The 13807-nt window shown below is 42.5% G+C and overlaps 1 protein-coding gene across 2 annotated transcripts in view; it reads right to left on the bottom strand.

Annotated features, from left to right (window-relative positions):
- LOC121875452 (orexin receptor type 2-like) overlaps positions 1-9681 on the bottom strand; it is a 52877-nt gene extending 43196 nt beyond the window's left edge. For both annotated transcript variants that reach the window (XM_042380009.1, XM_042380011.1), the window contains exons 1-2: positions 9387-9681; positions 3316-3376 (exon numbers count right to left, since the gene is read on the bottom strand). The gene's annotated coding sequence lies outside the window, so the exon portion shown is untranslated. The remainder of the gene's footprint in view (positions 1-3315; positions 3377-9386) is intronic.
- Positions 9682-13807: the final 4126 nt, after the last annotated feature.

Here is a 13807-nt window from a genome sequence, read left to right as displayed (position 1 = left end):
TTCAGGCGATAAGAACGACTCTGTTTTCCTCACCATCGTCTTATGAACGCGGTGGACTGTTTCTCTCTAAGTTGGTCATAATTAAGACGATAAGTTTGGTGTTGAGTTTCTCTTGTCTTACTGAAAGTCGTCTCTCTGTTTTGTGTGAGGCAGGGGGGGGTAACTTAGAGGAGGGGAGGAGACGTGAGGAGGCGGAGGGGGCGGGGAGGGGCGGAGGGGCGTGGGAAGGAGTCTGCAAGCGGAGAGAACGTGCAGATGTGTGTTGGGGGCGTGGGAGGAGTGTGTAGGGGTGTGGAGGGGTGTGTGTGGAGGGTGTGGGAGGGCGTGGAGGGGTGGGGGTGGGGCGTGGAGGGGTGTGGAGGGGGTGGAGGCGGAGGGGCGTGGAGGGGTGAGGGGAGGGGCATGGAGGGGTCTGTGGAGGGGCGGAGGGGTGAGGGGAGGGGCATGGAGGGGTCTGTGGAGGGGTGCGGGGAGGGGCGTGGAGAGGGGCCTGATGATCTGACCTGCTTGACCTGTATCCTGTCTGGTGACCTGACCTGCTTGACCTGTATCCTGTCTGGTGACCTGACCTGCTTGACCTGTATCCTGTCTGGTGACCTGTTTATTTATACAGTCATGATCACGTTACGATGTTTGCCAGTCAACACGATAGTCGAGTGCATGAACTGTTGAGCACCAGTCAGTCCAGTCTAGGTTAGGTTAGGTTTGGTTAGGTTAGGTTAGGTTCTGAGACTCACATCCACACTCGATAATTCTCTTTCACGTCGACGGATATTATGACCATCACTCTCGCCCTGTGCCACTAAGGAGGTCTTCTGGTGATCTGCCAACTGTGAGGTAAAACAGTTCTTCTGCTCTTAATCACCTCAGCTGCCAGAGTCATTGGAGTAGGTGGTAATTCATCGCAAAAGGTGGATTATTTTCATTCTTCTGGCTTGTGTGTGTGTGTGTGTGTGTGTGTGTGTGTGTGTGTGTTTTACCATAATCTGTGTTAAATTAGCTCCTGTCACACACACCCTGAGTTTCCTAATCGAGTCTAGCATCCTAATCTGCCCAGTGTTTGTCCAGAGGGGAAATAGCCACTCACCTGTACTGACGTGTGGCCGCCCCCCCTCCCCCTCCTTCCCCCTCACAACATAAGCTCCTCCCCCCTCACCTCAACCACCACACACAAGGCTGAGTTTCGTTTATTATTTTAAAAAGTATGATTATTGGTATTGATGATCTTGAGTTGTGAATTTCCTTTATGTAAATATGAGCAATATGTGTGTGTGTGTGTGTGTGTGTGTGTGTGTGTGTAGGTGTGTGTGTAGGTGTGTGTGTGTGTGTTGGTCAAAAATAGGCATCACTCCTAATAGGTCCGTAGTGCATTAGGGTCGAGGTCCCATTATGACTAGGACCCAATCTCCTTAATGGAAACTTATCCTAATAGGCACCAATTTGGCACCACTGAAGACATGTGACCATAAAGACGTAAATTACAGACAAGAATACAGGTAGATACAGGTGAACTAACTGTAACCTATGACCATTACAGTTGATGACACTACCAGATGTTCCACAATAACAATAAAATGGTAAAGGTTGTACCATAAATAATAATAATAATAATAATAATCTCAAAATGACTTTCCAAAAATAACATTATTATTTAGTACTGAACAAAGACGTAACACGGAGAGATGAGTGTGTGTGTGTGTGTGTGTGTGTGTGTGTGTGTGTGTGTGTGTGTGTGTGTGTGTGTGTGTGTGTATGTGTGTGTGTGTGTGTGTGGTGTGTGTGTGTGTGTGAGTGTGTGTGTGTGTGTGTGTGTGTGTGTGTGTGTGTGTGTGTGTGTGTGTGTGTGTGTGTGTGTGTGTGGTGTGATTGAGTGTGTGTGTGTGTGTGTGTATGTGTGTGTGTGTGTGTGTGTGAGTGTGTGTGTGTGAGTGTGTGTGTGTGTGTGTGTGAGGTGTGTGTGTGTGTGTGTGTGTGTGTGTGTGTGTATGTGTGTGTGTGTGTGTGTGTGTATGTGTGTGTGTGTGTGTGTAGCAGAATTAAAAAAAATAATATCCCTTCATTGTCTAAACTCCAACAAGAATCGCTAAAATAATAATGATAATAATTACCTAATGGTAGATCATTATCGAAACACAACATAAATTGACAGAAATAATGATAATGCTAACTAATTATGTATCATTATCGGGACACACACACACACACACACACACACACACACACAGACACACACACACGTCTTTGCCGCCGCCAGTCCTTTCCCCTCATTGTAATTGATATTTTTATTCATTTGCATGTGAGGGTATGAGGGTATGAGGGTATGAAGGTATGAGGGTACGAGGGTATGAGGGTATGAGGGCATGAAGGTATGAGGGTATGAGGGTATGAGGGCATGAAGGTATGAGGGTATGAGGGTATGAGGGCATGAAGGTATGAGGGTATGAGGGCATGAAGGTATGAGGGTATGAGGGTATGAAGGTATGAGGGTATGAAGGTATGAGGGCATGAAGGTATGAGGGTATGAGGGCATGAAGGTATGAAGGTATGAGGGTATGAAGGTATGAGGGCATGAAGGTATGAGGGTATGAGGGTATGTGACAGAGCCTGATACTCTCGTCACCATCAATTAACCTGATCTTAATAACAGGTAAAACCAAAGGTAAACTCTACCTACAGATATACACACACATACTGACAAGTGTATATCTGTGTTTGTCATATACATATAACTATATCACTCCCATGTGAGACTAGAACCCACAGCCTCTCAGTGTAGTAACAGAGATCGCAACCACTCTGCCATACATAGGTGAGTTAATTTATCCCTCACCTGAACACAGAGGAAGAGAGATTCAACCTAGATTATCTTAATAAATTATTCAATGTTTCTGTTGTATAAATATATAAACGCGTCTCTATTCTTATTTATTTTTTTTCATCAAATTTATATAAAATCTGAGAAAATATTAAAAAATCTGAGAAAATATAACAAAATCTGAGAAAACATTAAAAAAATCTGAGAAAATATTAAAAAATCTGAGAAAATATAACAAAATCTGAGAAAACATTAAAAAATCTGAGAAAATATAACAAAATCTGAGAAAACATTACAAAATCTGTATAATGGAGAAAACATCACATCAACTGGTTCAGATTTCTCAAAGTGACGCTAATTCCCATCTAAATCTGATTACATCCAGGTGCTATGATGGTCAAGGACAGGAAAGATTAACACACAAACACCTTCTCTCATATCACTAACAGCAAATATCAAAGACACGTGCAGTAAAGATAATGAGAGTTCAATTGACTTACTAGAGAGGGTAGATGTTTTATTGTTGACGGGGGCCTCTAACACCTTCACAGACGCGCACACCTGAGAGAGAGAGAAAACACATTAATGAGATATTAACACACACCTGTACTAGAATCACACACCTGTACTAGAATCACACACCTGTACTAGTTAGGTTAGGTTAAATATGCAGGAAACACCAGATATTTACAGGATACTGATGTGTGTGTGTGTGTGTGTGTGTGTGTACCAACTCCCCACTAAGCTAAACAAGAGGAACAGGTGGTTAATGTTGTCCTCTTGCAGATGGTCACATGGTCACTGTTGTCACTATCAGACGTGGTGATCAAACAGTCGCTAGTGTGTGTGTGTGTGTATGTGTGTGTGTGTGTTCTGTGGTGATAGTGATGCTGTAGAAAATTTTTATCTACGAACCCCCAAGATTCAGACTCATGAATCCAAAGCCTTTAGGGGCATAATAATACAACGGGGGTTTATTTACTGGTTCGGGTTCACGAGTCTGAATCTTGGGGGTTCGTGGTTCAGGAGGAAAGGCGTCTGACAGGACTTTAGTTCGTGACTGTAGACGGTACGGGAGATGTATATACTGTCCTCTGTAGTCAAATAATCCTGTAATAAGGTAATTAAGCACCTGTCTCCCTCCCCCGTTATATATTACCCGATGTTTGAGACTAAACTACCAATTAATTACACCTTGGTCTCGCTGTTGTCAAGAGATCTTCACTCCTCAGCATCACACAGCCATCTTGATCATTTCTTTCATCAGTAAACACGACAAATACGTTATAATACCTGATCTATTCCCTACAAAACAAAATTACACCTTTTTGGCCAATATTAGATACAGGTGTAAAAGCCAGTTAACAAATATGATGTTTTTTGGGTGTGTGTACTGTGGCACTAACTATAACACGAGTCTTCACACACACACACACACACACACACACCAGCTTCTAACATCCAGTACCTATGTGTTAATTAAGGTATTAACTAATTTACCTGTAATAATTAGCCTATTTTAACGATCTATCATACGTCATATATTTATTTAGCCTATATTCTATTAATTTATCTAATATATAACAATCTATTTATAATGTTTACGTTTGTTCCAGTGTGGATGAAGGGGACTATTAACCCTCCTGAAGGTGTGGGTGAAGGGGACTATTAACCCTCCTGAAGGTGTGGGTGAAGGGGACTATTAACCCTCCTGAAGGTGTGGATGAAGGGGACTATTAACCCTCCCTAAAAGGTACATGGATGAAGGGGGACTGTGCCCTCCTGAAGGTGTGGATGAAGGGGACTATTAACCCTCCTGAAGGTGTGGATGAAGGGGACTATTAACCCTCCTTAAGGTGTGGATGAAGGGGACTATTAACCCTCCTGAAGGTGTGGATGAAGGGGACTATTAACCCTCCTGAAGGTGTGGATGAAGGGGACTATTAACCCTCCTGAAGGTGTGGATGAAGGGGACTTAGTGAACATTACTGAGAGATCTTGATTAATTACATCTGATCCCGACTCATTAGTTTCTTCTTAATTCTTGATAATTAGTGGAATTAAATTACAGACACAGACACACCGACACATACATACATACTTACATACATACATACATACATACATACATACATACACGGTAAAGAGGAGGTCATAAATATCACTGCGTTGTGTTAGCTCGAGTTAGTCCTTGGACGTAAGTGGCAGTATGCGGGTCCTCCTCAGCACCTCACACTCCAGTTGTAGGTCCTCCTCAGTACCTCACACTCCAGTTGTAGGTCCTCCTCAGCACCTCACACTCCAGTTGTAGGTCTTCCTCAGCACCTCACACTCCAGTTGTAAGTTGAATGGGGGAGTCCGTTACATAAAAAACCTCCAAATACCGGACTGTATAACCCCCAATCCCAGATCTAACTATCAAAGGGAAATAATAAAGCCTCGTTTCAAACCTTCCGCTGAAAAGGTATAATTCGATTGGTTCAAGGAGATAGTGACAGACTGATTTTACCTAAGTGAGAGAGAATCCCCTAGGATAATGTCATCGTTGGATCACTTTGACCAAACAAACTTTATTCTCCTCAGCAAATTGGAAACGATTTTGTGGTAATTTTCTCTCCCTCATGAACTGTTTCTCTCCCTCATGAACTGTTTCTCTCCCTCATGAACGGGTTATAACAGGTAAAGGTGATGTTGTTGACAGGTGATGGCTGTTATGGTAAAGCTCTTTCCTCTGTGTGTCCGTTTGTGTTATTGAACAACCTCCTTGGGTGTGTGTGTGTGGGGTATGTATGTATGTACGTATGTATGTATGTAAGGATGACCTCTCGACCATAACCCTAAATTATGATCATCCAAACTTAATATAAACCCAGTATGACCTTCCGATTCCCATATCCTGACGTAACCTAACCTGACCTATCCTGACCTAACCTAACCTGACCTAACCAAAAGATAGTGTTATAGATATCGGCATAGACAGCAACACAAGTAAATTTGCTGATGACATTAAAATAGGACGTGTTATTAAATCTGACGAGGACTCCGCAAAACTACAGGAAGATCTAAACAAATTTTTCGAATGGTCTAAAAAATGGCAGATGAAATTCAACGTAGACAAATGTAAAGTACTCAGTATAGGAGATGTAAACAGGGAAACCAGACACCAGATGAACAACGATGCCATAGAGAAATCCGACTGCGAGAGAGATTTAGGAGTAATGATAAGCAGGAACCTTAAGCCAAGTAAACAATGTGTTTTTGCTCGTAACAAGGCTAATAAAGTACTTGGGTTCATACAAAGGAGTGTTAGTTACAAGACTAGCGAGGCCATCCTAAAACTGTATCTTGCTCTTGTGAGACCACACCTGGATTACACAGTTCAGTTCTGGTCACCGTATTACAGAATGGATATAGAATCCTTGGAAAGAATTCAGAGGAAAATGACAAGACTAATCCCGGGCATTAGGAACCTTGAGTATAGAGACAGGTTAAAGCTTCTTAATTTGCACTCCCTTGAGAGACGTAGAGCGAGGGCGACCTGATAGAGGTGTATAAGTGGAAGTCAGGGCTAAACAAAGGGGACATTACAAAGGTACTCAAACTATCCAACCAGGAGCGAACTTGTAACAATGGTTTTAAATTAGACAAATTTAGATTTAGGCGTGAAATAGGTAAACACTGGTTTGGAAACAGAGTAGTGGATGAATGGAATAAGTTACCAAATATCATCATTAACTCTAATACGCTGGATAGCTTCAAACATAGGTTGGATGCTTATATGAGCAATAGGGGTTGGGTGTAAACGGGACTGCCCAGTATGGCCAGCTGCAGTTTCCTCCATTCTTATGTTCTTATCCCGTCTTTGCATCATGCCGGGCTTAATACAGGAGGAAAAATTATATGAATATTCAGGTAGAGTGAGAGATAGTGAGGTGAGGTGAGAGATAGTGAGGTGAGGTGAGAGAGAGAGAGTGAGGTGAGGTGAGAGATAGTGAGGTGAGGTGAGATGAGAGATAGTGAGGTGAGGTGAGAGATAGTGAGGTGAGGTGAGAGATAGTGAGGTAATGTTGTGACAGGAGGGAGGAAGAGGAGGAAATTGCCAACCTAAGAGTGGTGGTGTAGACCGTCACACACACACACACACACACATAAACTGTGCCTAGTAATACTCTTGCTCAATAAACTGCTTCAGTTCCACTTTAAATTAACTTAATGAAGCAGAAGACACGTGTGTGGGGGGCTACAGACCACCTCTAAGCCTCCTGAACTACACGTACACGTATACAAGACCTCCGTCTGGGACCGACAATTGTAGCGACGGTGATAATTACTTTCATCAAAGGTCCTGGCGTAGACACCGGTGGTGGTGGTGGTGGTAGTGGTGGTGGTAGTGGTAGTGGTGGTGATGGTGGTGGTGGTGGTGGTGGTGGTGGTGATGGTGGTGGTGGTAGTGGTGGTGGTGGTGGTGGTGGTGGTGGTGGTGATGAGGCCCTAACAATAACCCGACACAATATAGTGCTTTGATAGTGAGTTATGAGTGAGTCCGTCTTATTACTGTCTGCACCACACTATACTACCCACAGTAACCCACACCACTACCCACACCATCAGCCACACTAGCCACATCACTACCCACACTGATGAAGCATTGTATGCATGTATAAGATGTATATGTATTCCTTTGATCTCTCTCTCAGCCTCTGTAACAAGACCTTGATATATCTTATGGGAAGTTCTTGTTTACAGTTAGAGTAATAAGATCGTCCCCTTCCTCCTCCTCCTCCTCCTCCTTCTTCTTCTCCTCATCCTCTTTCCTCTCCTCCCTCCATTCCGTACTAGGTTAGGTTAGGTTAGGATCACATTCACTGCTGGGGTTGAACCAACGAGCCGCGGGACAGGCAGTGAGTGGTGGCTCCATTTATGGTCTGAATTCTTAAGTTTCTGACGTTTATTATATTTATGGATAATTCCCGCTCCTCCCAGACCTTCCTCTAACCATGTATGTATGTATGTATGTATGTATGTATGTATGTATGTATGTATATCTTACCATCACACCTAACAACTTCACACAGCAAGATTTTCGGGTTTACTTAAAAACATACAACCAGAGAGAAAACTACGTGCACGGTCCAGGAAAACCTAACCTAACCAAACCTAATCTAAGCTAAACCTAACCTAACCAAACCTAATCTAAGCTAAACCTAAGCTAACCTAATCTAAGCTAAACCTAACCTAACCTAATCTAAGCTAAACCTAACCTAACCCTAATTTAAATGCAAAGTGTTGGTGGGCCTCGCTCTCAGTGGTCATAGCCAAGAAAGAATAAAAAAAAAAAAAATATTACGTTTCCTTAAGAAAGTAAAAGATTTCTTCAAGTGTACTAAATTAATGTCCCCCCCCACACACACACACACACACACACATGTAGTTTATTATGGTGTGGAAGCTTAATGTCATTGTTGTTTATCATACGAAAGGTTGAGAATCCGTGATATAAAGGATGATAAAAGACGGAAGTGGAAAATATGATAAATAGAGAATGGGAAGAAGGAGGATAAGAAAAAAAAGAAGAGGAGAAGGAGAAAGGTGGAGGAAGAGAGGAGGGAGGGAGGGAGAGGAGTAGAAGGAAAGATAAGCAAGTAGGCAGGGAAGGAGAAAAGGTCAAGAAGAGGGAGGGAGGAGGGAGAGAGGGATAGAGAAGAAGGAGGAGGAGAGGGAGGAAGAAGAAGAAGAGGGATAGTAGAAGGAGGAGAGAGGAGGAAGAAGAAGAAGAAGAAGGGGATAGAGAAAGGAGGAGGAAGCAGGAAGAGGAGAATTTACAAGGGGGGTAAGGAAGGAAAAAAACCTCACTATATAACTTTACAGAAAAAATATTTAATGTTTCTTGTGAGAGTTGAGAGGAGGGAGGGAGGTGGGAGGTCGAGGAGGGTTCGAGGAGGTTGGGAGGTTGAGAGGAGGTGGGAGGAGGTTGGGAGGAGGTCGAGAGGAGGAGGAGGTGGGAGGAGGTTGGGAGGGTCGAGGAGGGAGGTGAGGGGGTTAGGAGGGTCAGGAAGGAGGTTCGAGGTGGGAGGGTTAGTAGGTGTTGGGAGGTGTTGGTAGGTGTTGGGAGATGTTGGGAGGTGTTGGTAGGTGTTGGGAGGTGTTGGGAGGTGTTGGGAGGTGTTGGGAGGTGTTGGTAGGTGTGAGAGGAGACGAGAAGAAGGAGAGGAATGAGAGAGGAGAGGAGAGGTTATGGTGAAAGTGGCACCACACGTCATATAGAGCCGCAGGTGTGAGGTCAAGGTGAGAACGAGAACATTAACAATATATTAACTAAACTAACACTAACAATAACTAACACTACAACTAAACTAGGTAACGCTAACTAACAATAACAAAAGGTAACGTAAATTGTATCAGCTCTTTACAAAATTTTCGATTACTTAAATAAAAATAAACGAAACTCTTGGAAATAAATACTTATCTCTCTTATCTTTCGTTCATTCTTACTTGTGTTTCGTTCTCTTGTAAATAAGTTGTCCACACACACACACACACGCACACACACACTAACAATAACAGTACTCACCAAAGAGGGTTAAGATGACGCGGCAGATACAACCAAACACTTGAGAAGAATCATTGGACAAAAATTTTTAAGGAAAAGTTTTACCAAGGACGAAAAATTAATTATCCTTTCAATAAACACAAAATTAATAAGTACTTTGCATCTTGTGCTGTACAAACTCAATAAACACGTAATATAGTCCTTAATAGTCTTGGAATATCTGAGATAAATTGAGTATTTCTAATTCTCGAAGATATTTATTTTATTAATCTTCATGAGGTGTTTTCTCTTATGGACAGCGGAGTGGGTAGAGGATGACACTCTTATGGACAGCGGAGTGGGTAGAGGATGACACTTGACCTCTAACGAGTCACCGCACACTACTGAGTCTGAATCAACTCCCCGCGCCGTGCAAACCTGTTCAGCTTCTCGTACTGCTTCACATTGCTGCCGGACACACGACCATGTATACCTGTGTGTTATGGACGACAGCTTCTAATGTTAGTTCAAACTGGTCAATTGCAAGAACGGTTATGGGGTGTACGATGCCATTTACGATGACCTTCTTGCCTTGGTCTTTTTCAGCAATATCGCCTTTAACACATGGAATCCTGCACTTTTCGAAGCTTTGGAGGAGTCTCGACACAAGTTACCTGGTGGGTAATTATTGGCTAGTGCTGTACTTGCAATTGGCCCATAAACGACCAATACAGTAGTTATGTTCTCACGTATATCGTACTAGAGGTAAGGGGATAGTAATCTAACCTAATTTAAGCTAATCTAACGTAATATAATCTACAGAAATCTAATCTTACCTAACCTAATTTAACCTAATCTAAGCTACTCTAACTTAACCTAATCTAACCTAAGCCAATCTAACCTAATCTAAAATACCCTAATCTAGCATAACCTAACTTAACCAACCTATTCTCACCTAACCAAACTTAACCCATCCTAACTTAATCTAACCTAATCTAATTTAATCTACGTTAACTTAAATATTATAGTTGTTGTGGAATTCTACCTTTAACTCTCTCTCTCTCTCTCGCTCTCTCTCTCTCTCTCTCCTGTCGAAAACAAAAGATAATTAATTGTCTTCTGATGCTAATTTACAATCACCAGAATGTCTTCCCTCTGATTATTCTCCTTACGTTCTCAAAAACATGTCAAAATGTTATTCTATATAATTATGAACGTCTATTACAGCTTTGGAACCTTAATGGCAAAATATATGGCGGTGAGGAAACCTTGTATTAACATTCTATGCATAGTATTATTATTATTATTATTATTATTATTATTATTAGTAGTAGTAGTAGTAGTAGTAGTAGTAGTAGTAGTAGTAGCAGTAGTAGTAGTAGTAGTAGTAGTAGGAATAATCGTAGTGGTAGTAATACTATTGTTGTTATTGTTTATATAATAACCCATTCAAGACCATAGTTATTAAAGCTAAGTTACATTAACCCGATATCTTCCCACACCTCCTGACTTAACACTTCAATATCACTAATGGTATACAAACTCTAACACCAGTATTATGTAAACTCTATATCCCTAATGGTATATGACCCCCCCCCCCTCCCCAGACAACCAAAACTTAAAAACCTTTGATTGGCGCCTCGTTAACCCCACGCCTGAAACATCCAATTCACAGGTAAAATGTTCGTTCGTCCTCTCAGGCAGCTGGTGAGTCGCTAATTACAGGTTACACAGTGTGAATCTATATTATATAAACTTAAATTAACTCTAGTTAGGTGAGATGACCTTCTTTGACCTTTGTTTCCTGAAAATATGGCACTTTTGAGGTGGTTAGGGTTAGGTTCTGTCACATTTCTTCTTCATCATCCATCCCCATCCATCCCCATCCATCCCCATCCATCCCTACACTATCAGCAGGTATAATACCGAGCAAATGATTGTTACCTGGAAATAATGTTTCTTTGTTATATTAAGAAACAGAAACTATACTCTCTCTCTCTCTCTCTTTCTCTCTCTCGTGTAAACATCAGCCGCGACACAGAGCCTTCATGTGTACAGTACATAACATCTACACAGACTAAACGAGATGCTGAAATACACTACAAACACCTTTTTGACTACACCTGCCCTGAGAGATATTACCATGGCGTCCTGTTGGTGACTTAACTACACCTGCCCTGAGAGATATTACCATGGCGTCCTGTTGGTGACTTAACTACACCTGCCCTGAGAGATATTACCATGGCTCCTGTTGGTGACTTAACTACACCTGCCCTGAGAGATATTACCATGGCGTCCTGTTGGTGACTTAACTACACCTGCCCTGAGAGATATTACCATGGCGTCCTGTTGGTGACTTTGTACAAGGCGCTACAACTGTCAGGACCAATTAGGCTTCCTGTATCGTTACCACAAGTTAAAATTAAAACCACACTAAAAAATTTATTCACTAGCTGTTAATATAGACACTACTATTCATTGGGTGTTTTTGGAAGAACTCAGAAAGATGTTAGTGCGTTAAGAGACCACAGGTGTTGGGTTTTCATTAATTAAGGCAGGTGAAATATTTTTATCTTGTGATTTTAAACTAAATTTACATCTGTATGTGTGTGCGTTTATGTGTGTGTGTGTGCGTGTGTGTGTGTGTGTGTGCTATGATAAATACCAATATAGATTAAACTAAGGTTACGCTACAGCGGGGCCTATATCGACTGGGGTCCATTAAGACTGGGGACACCACTTCGACCAACACCCGACAGATCATGGCTGGCAGGAATAAATGAAACCCGGGGTGTGAAGACCGTAGACTTTAACAAGCGAGCATCACCATCTGTTATTATTATTATTGTTATTAACACTACACCCACTACACTATCACCTACACAACACCCATAACACTTACTACACCATCACTTTCTCTGGCCCCCTCCCAATATAGGGTGAGCAGAGTGACCCTTTAAAAGAGGTTCTTCGTCACAGATACAAGGCCGGGTTACACACACACACACACACACACACACACACACACACACACACACACACACAGCTTCAGCTGGTATTAAGGTCAATTGATGTCATGCGGGTTGAGGAGGGGCTTTGAGCTTGACCTTTAATTCAATTTCATCAGATCTTTTGTCACTTGAAATATCGTAATTGTCTTTGTGCATAAGCTGTGCTGTTGCAATGGCGTATGTAATTAGTAATGTTATAATCATCTGTATAATTAGTAATGTTGCAGTAGCGATTAAGACAACCTACCGTTATCTGATGTTCCTGGACAAATAATGAGTGTAGTGTTGTATGAAGTGCGTTGTGTAAAGTGCGTTGTGTAAAGTGCGTTGTGTTAAGTGTATTGTGTAAAGTGCGTTGTGTAAAGTGCGTTGTGTAAAGTGTATTGTGCAAAGTGCGTTGTGTAAAGTGCGTTGTAAGTGCACTTCATCTCTTACAAGAGCCTTCGTGCCACACCATCTTATCACAACATTTTTCTCAACCATTTTCCTCACTAAATCAATATTTTTTTCCTTCTGGTGCCAGAATGACTGACTGACCACACACACACACACACACACACACACACACACACACACACACACACACACACACCACACACGCACACACACACACATGAAAGGATTTAGGTTAGCTTAGGTTAGGTTAAGGCTCCCGGACCCAACCATGATAACACCCGGCAGGTCTGGGAGGAGGGCCTGCCAGGGTGCTGACGTCACTGATAGTATACCTGTACAAAGCCAGGGAAGGACACTTAACTTCTCCTACTTATCTCCTCCATTCTCCTCCTCCTCCTCTCTTCCTTCCCCTTCTCCTTTCCTCCCCCTCCCCTCCTCTCTTCCTCCCATCCTCCTCCTCCTCCTCCTCCTCCCCCCACACTGCCAAGGCTCTTACCCCTGGCACCAAAAAATTGTTTCCTTGAAGTAGTCTTGCAGCCCCACACACACACACACACACACACACACACACACACACACACACACACACACACACACACACACACACACACACACACACGACGCAGTTTAGCTCGGGCAAAGATCAAAGCAAACGTCATTCTTTTGTTCTTTGGCAAATGTTAATGTTTTTTGTTAGGCAAGAACGTGTGTGTGTGTTTATGTATGTATGTTGGTTTTAAGAGAGGTTGTGGTCACTGTTGTGGTACAGAGAGGTTGTGGTCACTGTTGTGGTACAGAGAGGTTGTGGTCACTGTTGTGGTACAGAGAGGTTGTGGTCACTGTTGTGGTACAGAGAGGTTGTGATCACTGTTGTGGTACAGAGAGGTTGTGGTCACTGTTGTGGTACAGAGAGGTTGTGGTCACTGTTGTGGTACAGAGAGGTTGTGGTCACTGTTGTGGTTTATTGAAGAAGTTTGATAGAGAAGAAACAGGTGATTAAGACCACCTGTAGATTAGCCCCCCTCTGCTTCACCTTACGACTAATCATTCTAACCT

The sequence above is a fragment of the Homarus americanus genome, unplaced genomic scaffold (genome assembly GCF_018991925.1).
Source record: "Homarus americanus isolate GMGI-L3 unplaced genomic scaffold, GMGI_Hamer_2.0 scaffold20322, whole genome shotgun sequence".
In the NCBI taxonomy this organism is placed as follows: domain Eukaryota; kingdom Metazoa; phylum Arthropoda; class Malacostraca; order Decapoda; family Nephropidae; genus Homarus; species Homarus americanus.
Note: the sequence above shows the minus strand (reverse complement) of the source record. Positions and strands in the feature narration are given on the sequence as shown.